We start from the raw sequence: 26693 nt of genomic DNA, 5'->3' as shown, positions 1-26693 counted from the left end.
CTACAAAAACAATCCCTTTTCCAACTATGTCATCTCTGTGAGGCCAGATGTCTTCAGCTACTTCAACCAAAACCACAAACTCAAAAAGTCTGAATACAGAAGGAGATGCCTTCAATTTAAGCCTCATTATTAAGGAAATTTGTGAAAATGTAAACATTGCCACTCCTCCCACTACATGTTTTTGGTTTTTTTTTAGACAATAGCTATTTTTCATAAAAATGTCATCTGTGTTAACACAAAATGGGTTTATTTTTAAATAAATTATTTTTGAAGAATTTTAGTTTTCATTTCAATTTATGGTAAATATCAATGCCTGTAACCCACATCAACAGAAAGCTCTTTGGGGTCCTTAGTAACACTTTTTGAAGCGTAAAAGGATCCAGAGACCAAAAGGGAGTTGAGATTCCACATTAAACATTTTTATTTTAAAGCCTGAAAGTACATGAACAAATGGTAAGATGAACACTTACTCGTGTTAGTAATTTATTACTGAAGTAAGAAAAATGTCCCAGGGCGCCTGGGTGGCTCAGTTGGTTGAGCGACTGCCTTCAGCTCAGGTCATGATCCTGGAGTCCCAGGATCGAGTCCCGCATCGGGCTCCCTGCTCGGCGGAGCGTCTGCTTCTCCCTCTGACCCTCCCCCCTCTCATGTGCTCTCTCTCTCTCTCATTCTCTCTCTCAAATAAATAAATAAAATCTTTAAAAAAAAAAAAAAGAAAAATGTCCCCCACGTTCCTCCACAATAATTCCAAAGTCAAGTTTTATACAAGAGAAGTTAAAGATGAACACCACAGGAAATAACTCTCTACCCAGACAGGCGTTTTATAGAGGATTCAGAAATTATCCCATTAGGCAGCAATCCACTAATGTGTTCTTGTAAGACCTTGAGTTCCAGGTCCAAGGCCGCGCAATTCTATCATCTTGTTCCCCCTGGACATAATAGATACCCCTGTTCATGGAGAGAGAACATGGGACATGTTCCCAGCTTGGTTAGCAACTCCTCCTCCTCACAAATTATCAGGAAGTGCCAGAAATCAACTCAATCAGATATTTGGCAGTGGTACAACTCCAAGGGAAGGGATAGCTCTGCTTAACCTTTTCCTACAGGCTTTGGCACACAAAACAGAAGTGGAAAGGCCATTTAGGTCCCTGGTGCCTGCATGCTGCCAAGTAACAGGACTAATAGATTATTTGTTCTGTTCCAGGCCAGAGATCTGGGCACACGACAGAAGCAGTATCTACCTCCTCACTAATCTCTACTATACCTTCCGGAAATTCCAGTCTAAAGTACACATTAACAGGCTATAGGAAGACTTAGATACTCAAGCCACACATAGACCCAGCCCACTTCCTTTCCCTAGCTATCTTAGTATAACTTAGTCCCATCAATCACTTAGAACTCATTGATCAAGTCTGTGGAATGCCAAACCCATTCTATTTAGCTTTACCATCACCATCAGTCCTGGAATAGAAGATACCAGCAGCCTGGAAGACACCCATTCTGGCTGCCCAGGGCAGGCTCATGGCCCCAAATGGGTCCTTCCTATTTCCCACACTTTTTCTAGTACCCCACTGTTCCAGATACTAGAGTTATTTTTCCTCATTACAGCCCCTCTGCTTGGGCCCTGGGCCACCTCAATGGTAACAGGTCACAGTGAAGCCCCACTTTGTAAGGTGCTAGCCACCTCACCTGGCAGGCTTCGGAAAGCCTCTGAAGAACGATCCACCTGGTTTCCCAGAGCACTCTAAAGCACTCAGGCCTCTGGCTGGTCTACTCCTCGAACGTCTTCATCTGCCCTAGCTGACAACACCCCAGAAGGCCCAACTGCCAGGCCACTTTTCTGAGATGTGCTTCTCACTCCGAGAAGTGAACACAGGCTTCCTCGACTTCCTGGGCCAACTTCAGTAACCAGAAGTTGTAGGGGTCAAAGGTGAGAGGGGAATTTCACTTATAGAGGTCTAAGCAGTCACCTAAAACTCCTGGGTCTAAATCTCTTGTGGCCAAACCCTTCCACATCAGAAAGCCCAGCCTCAGAACATATTCCAGGTTTCTGTTTGCCCAAAGGCCTGTTCAGATACTTATGTATGGCATCTAGTCACTGGAGTACCATGCACTTCTGAAAACTGGAATGACCTCAAAGCAGGATCCTCAAATAGTCCATCAGTCTTTGGCCATTGGCTGCCATCCATGTAACATCTTAGTAACATGCCTGACTAGTATTCAAACGCCCCTCTACCTGGTGCTCGAGTAGCGGGTAGCATCTCCTGAATGCATTACTGATAATCATTGACCTCAATAATTTATGGGATAATTTCCCCCAAAGACACTGAGGTCAACTTTTTAAGTTGGTCAAAGGCAGTTCCACTTCTGGGCAGGATTTGCCAACTAAACTTATGTCAGCCCGGGTCTATGCTTTTCTTTTCTGGAATGAAGTCAAACTTTGTTATAGAAAGCGTTATTGACAGTGGTAGAATTTATGTCACTTTTGATGCCTTCTCTGCATTTCCCTGCCACCAGATGGCTAGAAAAGACTCCAATCCAGTGTGACTCCTGAGCACTAAGAGAACCCCGGACAACGGCTCCTTCGGCCACTCACCCGGTATCTCCTGGGGAGGCCACCTTGTCCCTACCCTTGGCCACTTTCCCTACTTGGGGCCCCAAGTACGTCAGCTCCTCACTTCCTTTTTCCCCCTTCTCTCCTCACCCCTTATTTCTGCCCATATTTGACAAGCCCCACATGTCTAAAGTCCGAGGTTCCCTGACCTCTCCCTCACAAAGCTCAATGGCTAATGTGGGCTCTCTGTTTTAATGAGATACGGGGAAGAGAGCTGTTTTCACTTTGTCCCCCAGACAACTGCTTTTCTTATGACTTGGCCTGATGACTCCTAATGCAGAAAAGATAAAAGACAAAAGAAGCCACGTGAATCTTCTTTAACTGGAAAGTACCACAAAGACTATAAATTTAGGTCCACAGAAGGGCAACAGAGAGTGTGGAGGGAATGATGCCAGGTTTTCTTCTGAGAAGGGTAACTACATGTGTCATTAAGGCGATAAAGGAAGACACAGGTATGCATTCCCAGCTTTCTCTCAGCCAAGTCCTCCCACAAAAATGGCCTACGGAATGACACAGCTGGGTGGAGGCCCTGGCTCTAGCCCTTGCTAGGGGATCATGTCTGATCTCAGGCTGATCTGTAAAAATATGGATAATAATGTCTACAACGCTTTGCTGTGGTAATTAAAGGTGATAAATGTGAAAGTACCTATCCGAGTGCCCACAGCACAGCTGAGGCTAAGTATGAGTTTCCTTATCTCCCTTATTTCCATTAGCACATGACACAACCATCCCTGCCAAGAGCACCACCTCACAGGCAGGGGCTTCCTGAGGCTAGTGGGCCGCCTCCCTGTAATTAGGGTTCCTCCTCTGTTCACAGTGGAGCGCTGCTTTCTTACCTCCGTGTCTGTCCCCTGTACCTCCCGGTTTCTGCCCCACTTTCTGCTTTTCTCTCTTGACCCTCGATTCACAGGACTGTTTTAAAATGCATCTTACTTCGGTGACATTTTCTCACAGTGTGGACGTACTACTTTCTTCCTGCTCTTCAACTCTGCACACAGAAACCCTGCACACACAAATGCCGGAGCAATGGGACAGAATGTGACCCGCTCCAGTGATGGCCCCTATGAGAATACCACACAGAAGGCACAAGTTTATCTTATCCACCCAGTCAGTGTGTAACATATACATGCATTAGGAATCACAATGGTTTGGTGGGTAGAACACTGGACTTGCAGGCAAGTCCGAAGTTCAAATTCTTGATGTGACACTAAATGGCAGTGTGACCATCGGTCATTTGGCCTCATCGGCCTCAGTTTACTCATCGGTGAAGTGTTAAGCCATGCAGATGCTCCCTCTCACTATTAAATTGCGGGGGTTACATGCCATCCTCAGGAAGGAGGAGCACCAATCGGGGCACTGAAAGAAAGTGCTATCTTTCCAGGACACAAGGACGACACCTACAGAGAGTCAAAGCACTCTAAGTCCCACGGTATGTAAACAAATGGACTGCCTGATTCATCTGCCTCTCCCTGCCCCTCTCCCTTTGGCTGCTTCTGTTGGATCTGTCTTCCTCAAGGGAGCAATCTTTCACAGCTGGGCCCAGGGACAGCTCCGGCCCTGAGGGCAAGCAAGAGCTGCACAGGGGCAGGAAAGTGAGCACAGAAGGCTCAGGTCAGATAAGCCCAAATGCTTGGTGAGAATGACTCTCTTTATGAAATGTGCTTCTTCCCTGTACTGTTGGAGTAGTAAGACCCAAAGGGACAAATCCATGTCCAGGCCCTGGAGAGAAAGAGAGACTGGAAAGCTCAAGCCACCCTCTCAGGTAAAGGCAAGGGAATGCCTGAAGGCTACACAGGGCTCAGACTGGGTAACTAAAGGAAGGACAAAGACACACTGGACCCAGGAGGCCGCAACAGAAATAAAACGTGGGTTTTGCAGGACTGTACCCAGTGACACCTGGACTGGAAGTGTCACTATAGTTTGGCAATCAAAAAGTTTAGGGATTTGGAATTCGGCTATTTTCTTAAACATATATATGTATACATACATATATATATATATATATATATATATATGTGTGTGTGTGTGTATATATATATATATATTTTTTTTTTTTTTTGTGGTAAAAGATGCTTAACAAAACGTACCACCTTAACCATTTTCAAGTGAACAACTCAGTGGTGTTAAGAATATTCACATTATTGTAAAACAGGTCTCAGGAACTTCATCTTACAAACTGGAACTCTGTCCCCCCAAACAATCCTTCCTCCTCCCCACAGCCCTAGTAACGACCAGTCTACTGTCTCTATGAACTGGACTACTTTAGAAATCTCAGATTCTGGCTATTTTCATACCTGACTCGTAACTCATAACTTGTATTATTTGGCAAGCCAAAGTAACCATGTACAGGGAAGACAGATTTATAAAGCAGGCTCACTGAGGAAGCATAAAGTCAAGAGCAGCTGACTTCTTATAATGAAAGAATCATACAAAGATAACAATAATCCTAAAATGGGATAGGACCTGGCAATCAGAATTCAGGATTAGCATGTACTGAAATTTCTCAATACCCCAAGCTCAAACAGGGACAGAGAATGGTTACAACAAACAATGCAGAACGTCATGGGGTTCAGGCTTTTATTTGGTAGGACTGGCACTGATGGGTGATCAGTGTTATTTCTGGAAATTAAAGACTATTAAAATTAAAATTAAAGACTATTAAAGACTAATACCAAATTTAGCCAGTGGTCTCAGCAAACACACTTCTAGGTTCTCCAGATAGAAATATCCACAGGACTGGGGCGCCTGGGTGGCTCAGTCGTTAAGCGTCTGCCTTCGGCTCAGGTCATGATCCCGGAGTCCTGGGATCGAGCCCCGCGTCCGGCTCACTGCTTGGCAGGAAGCCTGCTTCTCTCCCTCTCCCACTCCCCCTGCTTGTGTTCCCATTCTCGCTGTGTCTCTGTCAAATAAATAAAATCTTAAAAAAAAATTAAAAAAAAAAAAAAAAAAAGAAATATCCACAGGACTGAACTAGAGATGCAAAACACATCAACACTTCCTTATTAGCTAGGCCTGCGGCTCCAATGCTTGAGGCAGCATTTCACAGGCCAGGCTAGATCCCAGGGAGGACTCCTTTTCCCTTTATTAGTGGTAATCCTGAGCTTCAGGCCAAAGTAAGTATTGGCATGAACAGGAGAAACTAAGATACTAAACCTTATGTTAAGTCTTACCACCCATAATAAAGAAGGCTGGTAGAGGGTACCCCAGTCAGGATAGGAGAGACCTAAGCCAGAAAGAGATAGAAAGAACGTCTGTCACTCTATTAGGCTTCCACACAGGACAGTCACTTGCAAGTCCATCAAACACAGGGGGGAGGAGAGAAGGGGGGGCTATGGGCTCTTCATGTAGGAGTTGCTGCAGCCTTACCACTCTGGCCACGTACAGTCAGGAAGGAGAAAATACCACCCATCCTGTGGGCTTAACGTTTTAACCAGGCACAGTGACTAGGCCCACTGGAATAGAGGCCACTGAAGTGCCCTTACCTGACCAAGTCAATTCTCCTTATATGGTAGGGAAGTAAGGTCAGGGTTGGAGAAGCCCAGAAGCTGAGAAGTCAGCCTTTGGCCGTGGGGAGGAGGGGGGTGAATAACAAGAATCCACACCATCCTGCCCCCATCGGTGCCCCAGGGCCAACAGTTATCAATAAGGGCTCTCCTTTCTCTTGCTTCCCAGCTGTGCATGGAAGTAATGGAAAAGCTTATCATGTGTATGAACCACAGAGACCCAGACTGCATGTTCCACTGGAGTATTTTGGATTTCAGCAATGAATGTCATTGCACATACTTCCTTTCATAAAGATGAACAAATACCTATCCTTGTCTTCTCGAGTTGAAGAGGAAGAAAAAAAACTATTAAAAAATTATCGCAGGGGCGCCTGGGTGGCTCAGTTGGTTAAGCGACTGCCTTCGGCTCAGGTCATGATCCTGGAGTCCCTGGATCGAGTCCCGCATCGGGCTCCCTGCTCAGCAGGGAGTCTGCTTCTCCTCTGACCCTCCCCCCTCTCATGTGCTTGCTCTCTCTCATTCTCTCTCTCTCAAATAAATAAGTAAAATCTTAAAAAAAAAAAAAAAAATTATCGCAAATCTGAAGGCTCAAAAGGAAACAAAGGGAAAAAATGCTTGGCTGAAAACAGCGGCATTCAGAATCAAATGTGCACAATGATGTAAAACCATAAATCCAGGGTGAGAAGCTTTTCAGAAAATCCTATTTAAGGAGAAGGCTATTGCTGTTCAGGCTTTGGGAAGAACACCAGAAACTTACAGAGCAAACCCCACTGAAAAACAAGTGGTGCTATCTCAATGAAGGCAGGAACAGTGGGAGCTTCAGGTTTCTGGCCCAGAGGCCTCCAAGACAGCAGAGGAAAACAGCATGGCAGAGAGAAAACTCTACTAACCATGGTTCACGTGAAAAGAAGCGAGACCTTAGAGGAACGAAGAAGAACTCGAATGAGACAAAGGTGTTTCTGCTGTGTTTAGAGCTGAGGAAGGTGTCCAAGGTCTAGGGGACTCAAAGCCAGATAGAGGCAAGAGTTTAGGGAAAACTAGGAGGCTGGAGGATCTTCCTCCTTGTTGAGCCCAAATGCTTAGAAAAAACTCCAGAGACAGCTTTGGTTTAGAAAAACTTGAGGGGGATTTTCCATCTAGGAAAAAACAGTGAAACAATGAGAAAACTTACCACAGTGACAGGAGTCAAAACCCCCAAGACATTCCAGAAAAAGAGACAGAGGAGGGGCCACAGTGGGTGCCTGAAGGGCCGCCAAAGCCTTAGGATCCTGCTGGGTAGGGAAAATGCAAGAAAAAAGTAGAAGGTCTGTATTATGAAAAATTTAGGATCACAAAATTTTTTTTGAAGAACTGGCTCAGAATACAGGTATCCCCATTTATATATGGGATTCATATAAATATATGGGATTCGAGGTATATATGGTCAAAGAGAAAATGGGAAAACCTGAGAAACCCTTGAAAGGAAAATTCAGACAGTCTATACAAGTTCACTCCAAGATATCACAGGCTATGACAGGAATTTATCCAAACTGAATTTTAGGTTCATAGATATTGGATACTGGATGTAAGTGACTTGGATAGGCTGGAACCCGAGTGGGCCTAAGATCAGTAACTGGTTTTTCACCACTTTTCAGTGAGATGAGCACTGGAGGAGCACAAACTAGAGGCAGGCTGAGCAGGTTGGCATCCTGGCTTTACCACACACTAGCTCTGTGACCTTCACCTAAGAGGTTAAGAATGTAATTAGTAGAGATAATAAAGGCAGCTGACCTTGTAAGGTAATCTTCTGAGGTACTTTAAGAATTAAATAAGTTAATGCACGACAAGTACAGAAAAGAGTGCCTGGAAATTTGTAAGAGCCCAACAAAGATTAGCTATCATTACCTCCCCTCTCTGCTATACTCCCCGGCTGCTATGAGTAGTTTGGCTATAGATTTCAACACCTATTTTTTTTTTTAAAGATTTTATTTATTTATTTGAGAGAGACACACAGTGAGAGAGGGAACACAAGCAGGAGGAGTGGGAGAGGGAGAAGCAGGCTTCCCGCTGAGCAGGGAGCCCAATGCGGGGCTCGATCCCAGGACCCTGGGATCATGACCTGAGCTGAAGGCAGACGCTTAACGACTGAGCCACCCAGGCGCCCCTCAACACCTATTTTTAAGTTTGGGGAACATCACTTTTCCTTGGGAAGTCTGATGACATATTAAACGCACTTAGGCGGCGCCTGGGTGGCTCAGATGGCTAAGCGTCTGCCTTCGGCTCAGGTCATGATCTCAGGGTCCTGGGATCGAGTCCCGCATCGGGTTCCCTGCTCAGTGCAGAGCCTGCTTCTCCCTCTCCCTCTGCCACTCCCTCTGCTTGTGCTCTTCTGTCTATCTCTCTGTCAAATAAATAAATAAAATCTTTAAAAAAAAAAAAAACGCACTTAGGTATCAAACTCCTGCCATGTTGACGTTCAGACCTAACATTTAGTTGTTCTAAATTTCATGCATCTGGGGATGGTGCTAAATTACTGTATGTCTATAGAGCTTCCCAGCTCCTTGGGGGAAAGGAAGTATGTGCATGACATGAGGTTAGAATTACCCAACTTTTCTAACAGCTATCTGAAGTAGCTGTATCATTTTCAGCGGAAATCACTAACATGAGAAATAGAATCCTGCAGATCACCCTGAGTGACCCTGCAATGTCCGAGTCTGAATAAAATATGAAGAAAATGGAAAAGTGAAAATGCTTTCAATATATTTAGGGATTGTAGTTTTTCTATGGGAACAAAGGGTTGACTTAGGATGAAGGCTGTTAATAGGCCTTTGAAGGGCAGGAATACATTTGGAGAAATTTCAAATAGTTTTGATATTGGGCCAAGTTTTTTCTTCCTTACTGAACTGCACATGCCAATCGTGGTACCTATGAGCCTGCAAATCCTACCAACAGGGATGGTCTCAGCCTTCAGGGAAGGCCCAGGCTGCCGTGGACCCCACCGCCACTCCTCTTCAGTCACCACGGCCTCTTAGACCGAGTGCAGACACCTGACCCAAGAGCTTAACAGTGACCTCTGATGCGGCTTGTAAAAATAAAAGCAGCAACCAAGTCAGATCCCCAACCTCTTTCTCAGGCAGCTAAATACTGAGAACGAGGTGATCTGCCGTGAGAGGTATAGCTGCAAGGTTATGATGTACACAAGAACCAAAGATGTCAGGAGCAAACGGAATCTAAGTCGGAGAACAGACAGACGGAGAAGGGAAAAAGAATAAGCCAGATGCAGCAAGAGGGAAAAGACAAAGAAAAGAGAGGCCCCACCATCCACGGGAAAGACTGTGGCTTGTCTCCAGGCTGCCGGAGTTCCTGAGGTTCTCTGGTCCAAGTGCATCCTTGCACCATGTTTTACAAAATGGTCTGAATGGATCTCTGCTCCTTGCAACCAAAACCAGCTAACTTGAAACAGTTACTTCAGCTCCCCTGAGGATGGAGTTTTCCCAGGCGGCAGTTTGGTGCCTCCAACAAACAGATTCCTGGCTAGTCCACCCTGCCAGACGTGCCTAGACATCCCAGCAGAACAGGGGTGTCTCATCCAGGCACCTCAGCAGAGTCCCTAGGGCTTATGAGCATCTCAAGGGCCTAAGGAAATGCTGAGACCTGAAAAAAATATTTATTGGATCCAAAATACGAAAAGAAAATTATAACATCAAAGTTAATAAATGTTTAAAGTCCCCTACTAGTCAAATGAAGCTTAACTCACAGTTCTGTGAAAGCCGATTTTGTGAGGGACGTGGGTGCATTTTTAATGTCTGCTATACAACATGGTACAGGGGGAAGGAAGAGTGTGAAGGCCTTCCATGGCCTACAAACCAGTCCCACAGCAGCGGACATGTCTGGGCTGAAGATGGGACCTGCCTATCCTACCCCTTGTATATGCGTACACTAAATATTATGCCTTACCACTCAAAACTGAGTACTATGAGGTTAGAAATCACCCTCCCCTCCCAAATTTAAACATACTCTTACTTTAATACTTCTGATATTAGGAATCTATTATCCTTCCTTAATATTTTACAAAACTGAAGACAAGCCTCTGTTAGCCATCTTACTAGTTTTTCCAAAAAGGGAAAAAATGTTATTCATGATTACAAATGGTCCTGCACATTTAAAGGATTTGACTTTTGACATCTTTCAGAATAATAAATCAAAAGTTGGTCACATTTATTCTGTCCTTCCTTATGCAAGAGCCCCCCTGAATGTCATGAACAGACCTAAACATTCTCTCCCACTTAGTCAGATTCTCAATCTATTCTCAAATCTATTTTCTAATAGGAGGTGGCATAGAAATTACACAAAATTTAAATCTGATACCTGTAAAACTGAAAAGCAAGTATGATTCTTTTTCTATAGTCACTGTGGCATGGCTGTAACTGGCTGCGCACAGACAGGTCCCCATCTGCTCTTTGGAGTGCCTCCGGCCCACCTAGCTAGGCTCAGTCCGCTCTCCTCACTTTCACTGCTCAGCCTCCCCACAAACATCCATACCTTCTGTTTCCACTCCTGCGCACCCTCCTCTCCCTTTCCGCCCCCCTCTCCCACCCCCAGCTGCACTACTTCTACAAAACTGCTCTCAAAGTGGTGATCTCCTCCTTGTCAGACCACTGGGCCACTCCTCACAATTCACAGACTCCTGGTTCATACAAGTCTCCTTGGTCCCCGATCCCAGCACTTGTTCACCTCCCCTCAGGCCTTGCTGAGGGCACGGGCCATTTCTTTCAGTCCTATGGGCTAAACACAAGTATCCTCGAAAGGTTATGTCCTGACTCAACCAGCTGCTTGGTTTCAATGAGACCATTTCCATTATAATTCCAAATTCTCTCGTAACCAGTTCTGTCTTCTTACCTGTATTTCCCACTGCCTAAGGAGTATTTCCCTATCATCCCACAACAAACTAAAAATCATTTGCCATCTTCCAAATCCCTATAAAAGGCAACATCCTCCCTCAACAACTATCCCAGGCCAATAACTTTAAAGCCAGCTCTCTCCTCCCAATCCCTACACATCTTTTAACTTTGTCTTCCCTCTGCTTGTTTTCCTCCAGCACTTAAATGCAATGCAAAGTCTCTTCTATCTTAAGGAAAACCAATATTTAATCCTATCCCTCCATTAGCTGTCATACACTCTTTCTCCCCCATTTCCCTATGGAAGCATCTTAAAAACTTATTTTCCTGATTTCTACAGCTTCACTTCCCATTCATTCCTCAACCCACCACCACACCATTCAAGTTCCTCTTAGCCACTGAACACCACCAACCACACTCCTCTGGCTCCCTTCTGCCTCTGTGTTCTACTCTCGCCACATAACCCTTACACTCAGTCGGCCTGGAGAGCTCCTGTTCCTCCATAAATACTAGTATTCTCATGGGCTCCATCTCAGCTCTCCTCTGCTCCCAATTTACATCCACCTCAGTTCAACCATCTAGACCACTGGCTCTCCTGGGGCTGTTCGAGAAAACCTTTTGAGGAGTGTAGGTTTTAACTGTTCATAATGCCTCCAGAGGGCACTCAAACATTTGCTCAGAAACCTTCATGGATATTTACACAAAGATATTAGAACCTGAAGTGAATCTCACAGTGGATAATGACTACCTCTAATGAGAAGCCAAGCATCATAAGGACTTGTACAACCTGCAGGTTCCCTGATTCTGTGAGCTGGGGGCTTATCACAAGGGTCTAATCCTATCATAACATAGAGATGCCGTAATACTGAATATCGGTTAACTGGGAAACCTGACATGTTTGCTAGCTGATGCCCAAGTACTAGGAATTAGTGAAATATTCTTCAATCCTATCAACCTTAATCCTAACATGTCTGAAATGGACATCTAAAAATAATTTGAAAGCCAGAGGGACATAATGGAGTTTACTCACAGAAAAAAAGGGGTTCAGATTTTTTTATGAATTGTTTTATCATTTACCTAACAGGCAGAATTTATAACCTTTGGGACAGAGGTTTGCTCTGGCCATAACAAGGGCCAAAAGCTCTGTCACAATATCATGGAAGGCACTGCAAAATAAGATGTGGAAATAAGCTATGATTATTTTATGAACTTACGGGATATGAAAAATAAATGAGCTCTAGAATAGCTTTACTGAATTTCTTATAACATATCAGGTGACATAAGAGACATTGCAAATTCCAGAGTTAAAGGCATAGAAATGCTTCAGTGCAATTGTAGTGCAAAACAATACAAAATTACTGCTTTTTAAAATTAAACTTTAAATGCTTCTGACACAACTCCAAAATTAAATTTCATTTTTTAAAAATCTCTTTTCCTCCAATTTCTGTACAAATGATCACTGAACACAGCCATTGGTTATCCATCTCGTGAGTCTTCTTCTAGGATTCGTTGTGGTAATTCTTTAAACCTAGGTTAATGACTTCAATTTGCCAAACCTAGTTTCACTCCTTATCCCTTTATCATATCTCTGAGCCATTTAAAATGACTGCTCTCGCCCAGTTCTTGGAACTTCCTCCTCAGCTGCCAGGATTCTGCACTCTCCCGAGTACCCTCTGGACACACCACCCGGCCAGCCCACCAGGCTCAGCTACACAGCTAGGCAAATCTGCTCTGCTGGCCCTGCAACCGTGAACAGTGAATTCTCAGATTCACTCTCCTGAGAATCTAGAATTGGGAAGTGGAAAGGCTGGGTCTGTGAACTGGCAGGGGTTACAGACTCAGGACAGCCAAGGCAGAGAGAGCAGCTGCACTGACTCCTGTCAACTTTCCAGACACTAGTGGGCTCCAGCCAAGAAACCACCTTGAATGCCATGGAGACCTCCTCAGAAATCCCCCTTCACTTAAGCCATTTCAAATGGGTTTATTTCTTTCAACCACCAAATGGTCTCTGATTAAGACATCCTTTCCTCTCTAATTATTTTGTAGGCACATTCTCCCCTACTTTTTCCTTTAATGTACACATGCTGCAGCTCTGCTTTGAGCTTCTTCTCATTCTGCCCTACATGTCCTCACCCACTCCCATCATGTGGCAAGTGAATGATTCTACACTTCTGCTGTAGATTAAATGCTTGCACTGCCCCCCCCATTCATATATTGAAACCCAATACCCAACGTGATGGTATTAGAAGAGGGGCCTTTGGAGGTGATTGGCTCATGAGGGTGGAGCCCTCACAATGAGATTAGTGCCCTTTTATAAGAGGCCCCAGAGAGCTCCCTCACTCCTTCTGCCATGCAAGGACATAGGAAGATGGTCACCTATCAATGAGGAAGTGGGCGCTCAACCAGACACTGAACCTGCCAGACCTTGATCTTGGACCTCCAACCTCCAGAACTGTGAGAAATAAAGGTCTGCTGTTTTATCTACCCAATCTGTGGTAGTCTGTTTTAGCAGCCTGAATGGACTAGACAACTTCTCATGGTGAGGTGAGCACTTCCAGGTGAGTGCAGACACAGGCCACCACCCTATGTCCTGGCCTGTCTCTAGGGGGAAGGGACCAATTTGTCAACATCAACAGAAATCACTCCAGTCAGTGGTACTGACAACAGGAGCACTAACTCTTCAGAGAAACCACCACCTGCTCAGAGTGGCAGAGTCTAGTGCAAAAGACAATTACATTACCCAAAGTTAGGGTCGTGGAATCTTAAATAACTCCATATAAAAGGCATCGACAGTCCAGTCTAAACTAGACAGATTTTCCCTAATCTTAATCAACTTATAACTGTATAATTATACTCCAAAAAACTTTACCACATAGAAACACTAATTTTAATAATGGACTTGTGCACAGTGCTCAGTCATTCATATAACAAAGCATGTCTTTGCAGGATAAAAGCCTCTTCAAGAACTACTACACATCTGTCCTATAAGCCTTTTACACTCAGCATGTCCAAAACCCCATCTGTCATCTCCTCACCAAAGCCAACTACATTCCCAACTACAGGAAATGGGTCCACCAGCCCCTCAGCTGCCTGAGCCAGAAACCTGGTGATCAGCCACCCTCCTCCCTCTCATGAAGTCCTGTCTACTTTATCTCCTCAATACCTCCTGAATTTAGCCCCCCACCTACCCTGTCTCAGCTCTAAATCGGGCCACTGTCATCTTCCCCCACAAAAGCCTCCAGTCTTGCCTCCCTCTAATCCACTATCCACTACAACGTAATCTTTCTAAAATGTAAAATGGGTTGCTATTACCCTGCTTAAAGTTCTTCAAAGGGTCCCATTAACTTTCAGTGTAATTTCCAAATTTATTCATGTGGTTTTTAAACTTTGAACAATGTTAGCTCCTACTTACCTCTCTTGGTTCGTCTCTCACCGCTGCCCATTTCAATTCTAGTTCCAGCCAAACCAAACATCTTCAAACTCCCCAGGTCTTGTTTGCTACTATGCCTTGACTACCACCCTCTCCTCCCCACACTCCTTTTACCTCCAGGCCTTTACACTAATCGTTCCCTTTGTTTACCATCAGGGCTCACCTCAAACATCATTTTCTCTAGGAAGCATTCCTTGACTTCCACCCCTATACTCAAATTTGGATTATGTGCGATGTCTTTCCATGTGCTCCCAGAGCCCTTACATGTCCTGTAATGTAGCTCTTCTATCACATTTACTTGGATTTGTCCACCAAAGCATATGTTACTCCACGTCCACACCACCTACTGCAGGTCCACAATAACACTTGGTAAGGAAATGAATCCATTTGCCTTGATGATAACCTCGCATACACTGCATGCTCCCAGGTACCCTGAGCTCCACTCAGCTGACCCACAGGCAGGCTCTGCACAATAACCATATTCTTGATGCTTCTGCCTGTGGTCCAGCAGGCTAAGCCCCCCTCATCCTGAAAGACTCCGTAAAATGCAACTTGTTCCATGACCAAATCTGTGTGTTCGAAACACAGCGAGTTAATAAGAAAAGAAATCCCATGGCCCATGTTTAAGTTTCTGCATTTATTCTACAGATAGAAAATTAGAAATGAGAACTATTTTTATTGTGCATATTGCTAGAAGCAATTTTCCTCCAAATACTGAAAGCAGCAAAAATCATCCCAATTTATTCCAAATGCATCACTCAAAAATGTTTAGATATTAGTTTTTAGAGTACATTTTAGAGTATGCTTTAACATATGATAGGGCTTACCTATTTCTAAAAGTGCACATACCTATTAACCATACAGCTAACATATTTGTCCGTATATATATTTTTAAGAGTAAATATTCCATTATACGTGTAATACATATAATTTTAGAAAATATAAAAAAGTAAAAAAATTTAAATCACCATGCCCTATCACCCAAAGTCCATTAATTTTTAAGATTTTCATCTAATTTCTTCTAGACACTTTTCCATCATAGGTTTTTGTGGAGCGTTATTGGGATTTCTGATTAAGAGTTTGAATCATGTCACATATGCAATTTTGTATTCTGATTTTCTCCCACTTAACACTGTCATAAGCATTTTAATACATTTTCTCCATAAACATTTTAATGGCTATATACTGTCCAGTGGACATACCATGATTTAATCATTCTGCAAATACACCCTAAAAAATAATTCTAGGATATACATCTTTTGTTCTCTATTTAAAAATATGCTTTTGATCAGTTCCTAGATAGTTGCTACATGAAGGAATATGAATACTTTTCAAGGCTCTTGATACATATGGCCAATGTAACATAATAGTGTGACATTTTCCCCACATCCTCCTAAGTACTAGGTATTGTAACTTTTTAGTCTAAATGTAGGCCTTTATTAAATTGATAACTGAGAAATTGTAACATTTTAATTACAAAAGTAAATACTCATTGTAAAAAAACTGAAACAAAGCAAAAACATGTGAAATAAAAAAATCAGTCTCTCCTGTTTTTCCCTCAATAGTCACAATTAAATATTTTCCATGTATCCTTCTAGACCTTTTTCTATTTTTATTCAGAACACACACATGAATATTTTGGTTTTTTATCTTACAAAAAAATGGAATTAAATTTGTTTTGACTCAACAATATATTCCAAGCATCCATCCAGGCTATGTCAATGCATACAAACCTACCTCTTTTTTTTAAAAGCTACATAATATTCCATAGTACACAGATACCAAAATTTATTTGTGGTTATCTTCCGTTTTTTATTATAAATGATGCTACAATAGACTGCTCATACTAACTTGTGTTCTCTTGTGGGAATATTATAGATTCCTTGAGGAGTATCTGCTAAATCAAAGCATGTTTTTAAAAATTTTTATAGGCTCTGCCAAATTGTTATTTGAAACGGTAGATCCAATTTTGTGTTCCCAACAATGTATTAGGTGCCTTTTTCTCCACACCCTTCACTATCTTAATTTTTGCATGATAGCCCCCACTGAAAAAATCTAGTTGTTTTAATTTTCATTTCCCTAATCACAAGTGATGTTGAATCCCTCCTCACTGCTTTGACTCTCATATCTTTCTGAGAACTACTCCCATTCTCCATTTCTTAATTGTGTCAATTCTGTTATTTTTTACCTCTTTATACATGTTACAAACTTTTTTCCCAGTCTGTCACCTTGTAATGTCTTTTGTCACACAGAAATGTCAACTTTGATAATGATCAAATTTATCACTCCCTTCCTTATGATTTTGGGTCTTGGTCTTTCCTAAATGGTCTACAAAAAAATCATATTTTCCAACAGAATATATCCTCCAACATATTTCCCTTTATTTTCTTCTAATATCTTTACAGTTGTTTTGTTTTTGAGTTAGTTCTTTGAGCCAAATAAATTCATTTTGAATTTGGGGAAGTAAAATCTTTCTTCCCAAATAAAGAGTCATTTATCCCTACACAGTATACTGAACAATTAATTCCCAACTGTATCAAAATACCAACTTTATTCAACCCTAAGTTCCTACATATAAATGGGTCTGTTACTGGATTCTACTTTGTTCCATGTAGCAATTTGTCTATGCTTGTGCTCACCATTTATACTAGTGCAGCATTACAGTATGTTTTCATATCTGGTATTATCCTCTATCACTACTTTTCCATTGGAAAAATTTCTTGGCCATTCTAGCACATTTCCTCCTCCAGGTGAATTTTAGAAGCAATTAATCAAGTGCCCAAAAATAATTCTCACTGGGATTTTATGTGAACTACATTAAAATTAGTTTAATTTGTAGAATATTTCAATGTTTACAATGATGCTTTCCCCTCTAATAACATGTAACATCTGCCCATTTATTTAGGTTAGCTTTCAAATTGTTCAGGTAAAGGTTTTTCTTCATAAAGCTTTTCTGCATTTGTTTCATTTTTAAACATCTTCTAGTTCTGTTGCTCTTGGGAATCAAATCTAACTTTTCTGGAGGAGTAATTACAAACTATTTGATTATTAGTGACAGTACACATCTTTCCACATGTTTAACAAATTATACTTCTATCCAGTGAACTGTCTGTCCACATCCTGTAACCACTTGTGTGTGGACTTTTCTTAGTTTCCTCACTGATCTGAGTTCCTTACATGTTGAAGATATTAAGCCTTCACTTACGTTTGTCATAAATATTTTCCTACTTTGTGGTTTGGCTTCTAATCTTAGGGTTTTGTTTTTCCTCTCTTCTTAAAGAAGTTTTAAATTTTTTTGTAGTCTAATACACTGATTTTTAAACTAATAACAGATCCGGTACCCCAGAAGTGCCAGGACCTAGACATCTTTCCCTCACAACACCTGCACAGCAGGTATTATTTTCCTCACTTAGAAGATTCTAGTTCAGGTCTATCTGATTGCAAAGTCTTTGCTCTGCCCACCTCAACACACAAAACCCTCTCTTCCAGATGTTTAATATCTACTTCCACATTTTCTTTATGATTTAGGGGGTATTCTTGCTGATTTATCATTTACTATATTCCCATACATATTTTTGGGGTGCTGAATAGGCTCCAGAGACCTGTACAGATATTTTAAAGCCAGCATGACACTGTTTTGAATGGGGTTCTATAACATGTTTAATATCAGATAGGATTTGTCCCACCTCATTTCTCATAATTCTGTCCAGTTCATCCCAAAATGGATAGCTCTATAATGTTTAAACATCACATCCAGGAACATGGCCTGTTTTCTCATTTAAGACATTCTTTCTTATCTTTCAGGATAGTTTATGGTGTCCTCCATGCAGACTGCACTTGTCTCGATAAAGCTGTACTTACAAGTTTTATGTTTTTTTTGCATTGTGATCAGAGCCTGTTTTTTGGTTGGTTTTTTTCTTCTCCATTTTAGTTTCTGCCAGGTTATTTTTGGTATTCAGAAAGCTATGAATTTTATATATGCATTGTGTACCCAGTCACTTCCTCAATTTTTCTTTGTATAATAGTTTTTTGTTGTTGTTGTTGTTGTTATTCTCATTTTTGTAGCCAATAGCATCTACATATACTTCCCTTCGTCTCATTTTGGATCCTTACCTCACTCTTCTTGCATATATTACTGCTTTAATAAAACTTACAAAATCCATGTTAAATAACTCCCCAATTTTTAATTTGACTCTGATAACTTTCTGTTAAGTATAGTGTGGATAATTAGCTTAATATTTCTGTAGGCACAAAGAAGTACCTACTTTTTAAAAATAAGAAGGATTTTTTTTTTTAATCAAATATCTATTTTGTTTGTAGTTTAGGTGGCAGTTTGAATTCAATGTGAACTCCAAGGGAAAGATCACCTCTCTTCCAGACAGACTTCTGAAATGGCCTACCTAGTCTCCCCCACTTCCACTCCCCCCACACCACACCCCCACATTCTGCATGCAGCAGCTGGAGTGGCTTTTTAAAAATGCAAATCTGATTATGTCATTCCCCTGCTTCAAACCCAACCCTTGCAATGGTTTCCCATTTCACTCAGAATAAAATAAAACATCATTAACGTGCCCTACAAGACCCTACATGATCTGGCCCCCTGCCTAGCCACACTTCCCTCTCACCCACCAGAATCTATCCACAAGTCATTCTTTCAGTTCCTGGAATGGGCAAAGCTCTCTCCCCCTTTAGGGCCTTCCCACATGCCATTCCCCTGCCTGGAAAATTATCCCCCATCACTCTACGCTAACACCTACTCACCCTTCAGATCTCAGCTCAAATCTTATTTTTGCAAAAAAAAAAAAGTCTTTCCCAGGCCACCTTTTCACAATCTAAAATTTGCTCCCCTTTTTATACTCTCTCATAACCGGTACTACTTAACTTTCCTAACAGATACCATTTGTGATTATATGTGCTGTTGCAGGATTGCTTCATTTGTGGTCCGCTCCACCCCCATAGATTATAACCTCTAAGGGAACAGGGACAAATTGATTATGCTGGCCACACCACAAGCATTCATATATATTTGAATGAAATAAAAATACCTAAAAAACCCTTAATTGTATCTCTTGTATCTTAAAACAATACCCATCATATCAATCAATATTTAAACTGTTAAAACTCTTTTTGATACTGCCTACAAATTTAGTAAGAATACACTTTACCCCAAGGACATAACAGCTAACCTGAATCTGATGCTGCCACAAGAAAATACATATATAAATTATATCACTAAGAAATGTTTAAATATGAGAGTTTTGTTTTATGTAGCATTCATTTTGCTGATACTTTATTCACAATCAACTAATTTATAAGGTCTTATTTTTTAAAGCACATAAAGCACTAGGAAAAATGTGCTTTGTCAAATACTCTTTAAGAAGTCTAATGTATTAACAGTACTTGATAAAAATTATAGCAAAATCACAAACTAAAAAGCATTCAAAGTTGGTGATCTCTATTGTTCTGTAACAGACACTTCTGGTCAAAAAAAGTATAAATTACATTGCAAATAAAAAGTCCTTTTGGATCACAAAAGCTAACAAAATCAACATTTATATACTACTTTACATTCTGCAAAACACTTTCACATATGTCATATCGCTGAACTCTGTGGAGTAGACAGAGTAGGTATTATCAGCATTTATAGGAAAGAAAACTGAGGCTTAGAGTGATTGTCCTCCTCAAGGTCAAAGGACTGGAAAGTACTAGCGTCATAATTACATTGGGGGAGGGGTAGAGGTCCCACATGTAAATTTCTTAACCAAAGAGAACTTCCATCCTAAAGGCCTGTGTCTGTAATTAGTGTAGATTTATGCTCCCTTCACTGAAATTTCATTTCACCAGAGAACCACCACCGAAAGAGCTGCTTTAAATATGAAGCTAAAATTTAAATTGCCACCAATCTGGGAAATAAACTATGGTATACCCAAACTATGGAACATGATGCAGCAGTTCTTCAAAACGAGTTAAGGCATTACATGCTGAAACTGAAAGATAAGAGTACACTAGTACTTGTTAAAACAAAGATAATACAAGTACACACACGGGGAAAACATTTTAAAAGATCTAGAAGAATACACATGGAACATATAATAATTATCATCTCTGGAGACAGGGGTTGGTAGAGCAAGACTTCAGCCATGTCTGTGATGTTTTAATTTTTACAAAGAAAATATATTACTTTACCTATTTAAAACTAATTTTTAAAAATTTAAATTAACCTGTGGTTTGAACAAAAATGTCATTTTTCTGCTCTAAAAGCTATGCATCTATAAAGGAAGTCGGGGCCTCTCTAAAAGAGAAGACAAATATATAAACAAAAAACGCTTCAATCCTGTTAAAACAATAAACCATCTAAATGTCACAAAACGTTCCTCTAAAAAAGCAGTAACTTAAATTATTTTTTAATACCTAGTCTCCTTTGTTGCAGTAAGACAACCAGTAAACAAACTAGCCACTGGAAGAGTACAGAGCAGGCTCCTCCTAGAGAGATTTAGTTGTTAGAGTTCGGCAAGGAAGGCTTCACAAAGGAGCCGAGTTTTGAGGGAAATGAGAGGTGACTTGGCAGAGAGATGCGGGAAGATTAATCCAGATGGGAAAATGTCTGGGAGGTGGATATACTGAGTTAATCGGAAGCGGGGGACAGTAAGCAAACTGAAGTCAGTCCTGAAAGAGGAGAGGATTCCTTTGGATGTGGGAGTTGAGAGGGAGCTCGGCTGCGCGGCCATCCAGTTTACCTGGGTGAGAATCCGGCCCTTGTTGTGGTCAAACAATGGAGGCGTCCAGCGGCAGCGGCGTTCTGCGCTCGGTGCGCGAAAGGTTCCTCATCACCTGAGTAGGATGCTCGGCGGGCTCTGCTGGGACGCAGGGCGCTCTAAAAAACACAACATCACACCATGCAGCCGGGCTTCTCCGCGGCACAGCCCGGCTCCCTGCTCCCACGGCGCGGCCATTACCGCCTCTCCGGGGACCCGCCTGGAAAGGCTCCAAGGCGCGGCTTCACGGGCTTCTAAAGCGGTTTCGCTCCCCCTTCCCTCGGCTCCAACAACAATGGAGCCCGGCTCGGGAGTCCGGCTCCCGCGGGGCCTCCGCCCGGCCTCGCCCCTGCCGCTGCCCATCCCTCGCCGCGCAGCCGGCAGCCATCTGTGACCCCCGCGCCCCGCTCCCGGCACTGCGGGCCCACGCCGGCCGGCCGGCCGAGGCCCGAAGCCAGGCTGCCCTCCGTGGGGCCTTGCCCGGTGGCCGCCGGGCCGCCCGGCTGCTGGGGGCCGCTCTGACCTTTCCCACCGACGCCCAGGGGCCGGCCCCGGCTCGAGGCCCATCCTAAGTGATGGGTTGTTTTTCTTTTCTTTAACCCACTCATCCTCCTTCCAACCCCGAGCCCGCTCCCCTTTCGCCCCCGCCCCCGCCTCGTTCCCGAAAAGAAATAGAGAGCCTGCAGCCCGGCCGCCCGACAACTCACTCCAAGTGAGGGGTTGAAGCGCCCCAGGCCGCGGGCTCCGCGCACCCACCCTCCCTCTCCTCAAGGGACACCTCACAGGTGCGCCTCCGAGCCGCGCGCGCGCGCTCCGCACACCCAGACGCCTCCGGGGGACAGCGCGCGTGCGCACGCACGGGGCCGACGAGCCCCGGGGGAGCGGGGGCCGCACGCATGCGCGCCGTCCGGCCCTCGCCCCGGCACCCCCCCACCGCCCCCGCCCCCGTCGGCCGCCCGCGCGCGCCCTCCCCCCAATCCCAGGCTGGTCCCGGGTACCCGCCCCCCTCGCCAACCCCCGGCCCTGCGCGCGCGCTCCCGCGCGCCCGCTCGCTCCTCCTTCCCCGCCCCACCCGGGCCCGCGTTACCCTGGGTAACCGCAGTGCGGCCGCACCTGAGCTCTGCGCCTGCGTCCCACCGGCCAGACCCTCCCTTCCCCTTGGTCGGGTCCCGTGCCCCGCCACAGGTGGGGGAGGGGGGCGTTGCCCCCTCCCCGCGAAGTGAGTATCGAGCGGCCTCCCCCGCCCTGCCCGGCAGACAGACCCGCCGCCGCCGCGCCGGCGCCTCAGCCGTCCGCAGGTCCCCACGGCCTGGCCTCGCCGCCCCGGCCCCAGCTCCCGGCGTGCACCGCGGCGAACGCTCGGGTGGGAGCCGGCGAGATGCGTTCGGCGGGCGGCGCCCACTGACCTCCCTCGGCCGCCCGGCCGGGGCAGGGCCGGAGCCGGGAGCCAGCCCCGCCCGCCGCCCCGCCCATGGGCCGCCAGCCCCCGCAGCCGCCCGCCCGGAGGACCGCGCCGAGGGGGGGAGCCGCCTGAAGGACCGCGACGGCCGCGCCCGCAGGTGAGGCGGGGCCCGAGGTGTGACCGAGTCCAGCCCGGCTCACCTGGCCGTACCTCTGGGGAGGCTCTGCGGGCGCCGTGGGGGTGGGGGGCGGGGGCACCTGTCGGGACAGGAATTTATTTAGGTTGTTTTAAAAGCCTTCGCTGCAGGGGGAGGGGGTCCTCGCGTCTCACCCCCAGGGCTCGGCGGTGGGGAAGGGTGTCCCCTTGCGGAAACAACGGGGCGGGGGGGCACGAAAAGGTGGAAAGGAGGGCAAAAGTGAGGCGCAGCGACCCCACGCCGGCTGCCTGCCCCGTTTTCCAGCCGGTTATGGGGAGGGGGATGCCGTTCCCAGGGCTCCAGTCCAGGCTGCGGACCGTCTGCACCGCGCACCCAAGCCAATCCGATGGGCAGGAGCGGCCAGCTCAGGGGCTGCTCCGACCAGCCCCGGGGTGAGGTTGTAGGGTGAGGGATCCGCATTGCAGGTGCACCTGGAGCGCCCGAGGGCCTGGCCCTGCTTTGTCTGGGATGCTGCGGGGAGGCGGCCGTCTGAATCCACATCGCCTTTTTAAATGCGTTTTACCATCCTCTGGACGTTAGAGACCCTCCCTGATAAGTTGCCTTGTCTCCTGTCTTGATAACCCTTTACGTAAGTACTCTACCTTACAGCCCTTTTCTGAAGCTTTGATGTAGGCTTTAGATGACCCTGAATAACGATTTGCTTGTAATTCATGAAATTGAGCATAATGCAAATATGCAGTAGAGCTCTAGGCTTGACTACAGAGCTGCGTCTACTACCGTGAGTTACTCCAGTTTATCTAACTTACGTTTTCGTGCTGACCTGTATTGTTTAAATTCAAGCTTTGATATTTAGCAGTATGATCTATTCCAGTAATTGAAAATGAGGTCACCTAAGAGGAAATATAGTCGTGCTCCGAAATTTAGGTTGCGGTAATAGGTCTTATTAAAAAATACAAGCTCCGAGGCTGTAGTGCTTTAATACGTTACGCATTTTCAGAAACCTACCTGTAGGAGTGTTAAAGCTAGAATTGCTGGGTCTTTTTAAATAAGATTTTTAAGTTTGAGATTTATATAAAGAGCATTGTTATTGTTTTATTAAATGATTTTTTTTTTTTGCACTGTCAATTTGCCTACATTTTCTTCCCATTGAATTGTAAGGAAAAAGATACTAACATTTAAAGTGACTTTTATCCCCAAAGATGTTTTAAATATATGCATTTGTTTTGGCTAAATGTTTATCTTATGTGAAATATTTTTGGGAAAAGGTTTTAAGGCTTGTGATATATATGTATATATATGTGTTTACATATACGCATGTATATGTATATGTATATGTGTATTTACATGTACACACTATTGAAAAACCTTAAAATAGTTTTTATTGTTTCTCTGCATCATCTTATAATTACTCAGTAAATTTAGGTTCGGTGTATTTAAAATCCAAAATACAAAACAATTACTTGTGTGTATCAGATTTTTATTGTGGTACATGTAAACACATCAATCTAACAGGTTTCTTGGAAAATATTAATTCTTTTTTTTAAGTGAATCCTTTTGCTTTCAATGGAAGATCACTTGGGTTCTTAACTCTTTCATCTGTGATTCATTGGATAAATTCATTTTAATGTCATTACTTAATTGGCGGAGAGCATTTGCAACAATACTGACGTTAACATTGATGCTTTTAAGAAATACTTATAAAGCATTTTCTCGTATTTCTAACAAGAAAAGACATGGGGCTTTTTCTTCTATCTTGAACAAGGTCAGCCATAAAAAGTTCCTGATACATAGTGGGCACACGTTATTAACTAAGATTAATTACATCTACTGGATTGGATATCTTTAAAGATCAGTGACTAGGTTCCTCTCTATGCTTCACATGTTTGACTCAGATTGACATTCCAGGCTAGTTAAGTAGGTGCTAGCTTAATGACACCAATTTTCACTTCTCCAGCTTTGATGTTTAAACCTGCAGAAAGGTTTGGGCAGGGAAGTGAATGTGTTCTAATTGTCTTCAGCTATTTAAGATTTGTCATGTAGCAAAGGGAATGTATGTATTTAGGGTAATTCCCAAGTACAGAAGAGGCCAAGTAGTATTTATAAGAAGACAGATTTCACTTTGACATAAAAGCAAAACTTTCTTACGATTAGAACCTCCAGCAGCGGAAAGAAGGGGCTGCTCCTTCCCCACAGAGTTTCCAGATAAGCCCGTTCCCCAACAGGGCAGGAATCTACTAGGAGATACCACACGGGGTGTGTGTGAGAGGCCTTCTGAGATGGGGTGTCTAGGGATTCCAGTGGCAGTGGATTGAAGGGCTTTGTGGCTTTTTTTTTTTTTTAATGCTGGCTTCATAGCTACAGCTGTGGGCATAAGGACTCCCCAGAATGTGCCTGAACCCTCGGAAGATATTTGTACCAGGGTAGAGGCCAGCCTGGTATCAGGGGTGATTTTAATCCTACTTTGCTCTTGTATGGGGTTTTACAGGTAATAAAGCACTCTCACATTCAAAACACTTTTAAAAGACTTTTTTTAATTATACGTGATTTATATTTCTCTCTTTGGCTTTTATTTTCTACAATAAACAATTAAGAGGAAAATTACCCATTTCTATGAAGGCAAGCAGAAGAGTTTTTTTTTTTTAAAGCTCTTTTTAAAAATGGGATGATGTAAGTCATTGTTTTCAGAGTCAGCAGGTTGTGAAGGTGAATAGATTTTCTTATCTGAAATTATTTTTTAAAAGATACTGATTAAGAGCTGATTCTTGTGCTTGCTCTGCATTTTAGTTTCTGTTTATTTCATTACTCAAACATGACTCAAATTTCACAGCAAAAAAAAAAAAAAAATCCAGTCATATCCACCTACGGTAAGTTGCATTGGACATTCTTCCAGTTTGTCTGTGTTGTTTTTAAATATATGTTGGCAGCTGAAGGTAAAACACAGCTGAGAGAAGTACAGTTACAATGTGCTGAAAAGATTGGGTGAATTGGAGCTTTGTGTCTGAAGTAGAAGAAGATTTGTCCTATTTGTGCTAAGCCAATCCTGGGAATGATAATTTATCAACAATAGCGATGATGATCTATCCATAATAAGAAAGATTAGGCAGCTCTTGACTGTACGTCACGATACATGTTTTAAATGGGTTGGTGGTGTTAGGATTCTGTCTGTGGCCAAGGAGCAGAGCAGAGCTTCTTGTGAATACCAGAGTACCCAAACGAACTTCCTCTGCACAAGGATTTAAGTGGAGCATAATGGTAACGGGCCAATTGAGTTAAAATGGCGTCTGATCCCTCCAATTGAGGAAGAAGTTAGAGGGAAAACCATCCTGAATTAATGTATATGTGTGCTTAATCTTTCAAAAACCCTTTTAGTTCCTCCCCTGTTCTTTATTTTTTTAAAAAAAATATTTGACAGAGAATCACAGTGAGAGAGGGAACACAAGCAGGGGGAGTGGGAGAAGGAGAAGCAGGCTTCCCGCAGAGCAGAGAGCCCGATGTGGGGCTCGATCCCAGGACCCTGGGATCATGACCTGAGCCGAAGGCAGACGCTTAATGACTGATCCACCCAGACGCCCCCTCAGGCGCCCCCTCTCTTCTGTTCTTTAGCAGATGAGTTTGTCTCATGCTTTTTGTGCCAGTTTATCCACCAGCTGAATTTGGGTATGATCGTTTAAATAAGACAAAAACCCAAACTTTAAACACGGAATACATCATTTATTTATACTTTATGCATGAAGGGAAAAGAGAAGAATATCAAGTTCTTCTGGCCAGCCAAAAAATAAAGCCTTTAAAAAAAAAAAAATCGGAGAGGCTACTTTAAATATTATGACCAGGTCAACAAGTTATCAAGTAAGGTACCCAGTTAGAAAGCAGCCTTTTTAGAGGTCAAAGGTTGCCTTTTAGAGCTCCTCACCAGAGTTTCTGAGGCTGTCACACAGCTGTCTAAAAACCTCTTTGT

General features: G+C 43.6%; 2 protein-coding genes across 8 annotated transcripts in view; one reads left to right on the top strand and one right to left on the bottom strand.

The window, feature by feature from the left end:
* Positions 1 to 22580, bottom strand: part of ZNF664 (zinc finger protein 664) — a 46005-nt gene extending 23425 nt beyond the window's left edge. The window contains exons 1-3 of one of the 6 annotated variants that reach the window (XM_078061090.1): positions 21887 to 22043; positions 21162 to 21298; positions 7289 to 7385 (exon numbers count right to left, since the gene is read on the bottom strand). The gene's annotated coding sequence lies outside the window, so the exon portion shown is untranslated. The other 5 variants (XR_013443553.1, XM_078061087.1, XM_078061088.1 and 2 more) reach the window with 5 other exon arrangements.
* A 12-nt stretch (positions 22581 to 22592) lies between these two features.
* CCDC92 (coiled-coil domain containing 92) overlaps positions 22593 to 26693 on the top strand; it is a 31243-nt gene continuing 27142 nt past the window's right edge. The window contains exon 1 of one of the 2 annotated variants that reach the window (XM_036080759.2): positions 22593 to 22738. The gene's annotated coding sequence lies outside the window, so the exon portion shown is untranslated. Of the gene's footprint in view, positions 22739 to 23202; positions 23367 to 26693 lie in introns of those variants that run through there. The other variant, XM_036080764.2, reaches the window with a different exon arrangement.

This window comes from Halichoerus grypus, chromosome 13, assembly GCF_964656455.1.
Source record: "Halichoerus grypus chromosome 13, mHalGry1.hap1.1, whole genome shotgun sequence".
Lineage (NCBI taxonomy): Eukaryota > Metazoa > Chordata > Mammalia > Carnivora > Phocidae > Halichoerus > Halichoerus grypus.
This window is presented reverse-complemented; position numbering and strand designations above follow the sequence as displayed.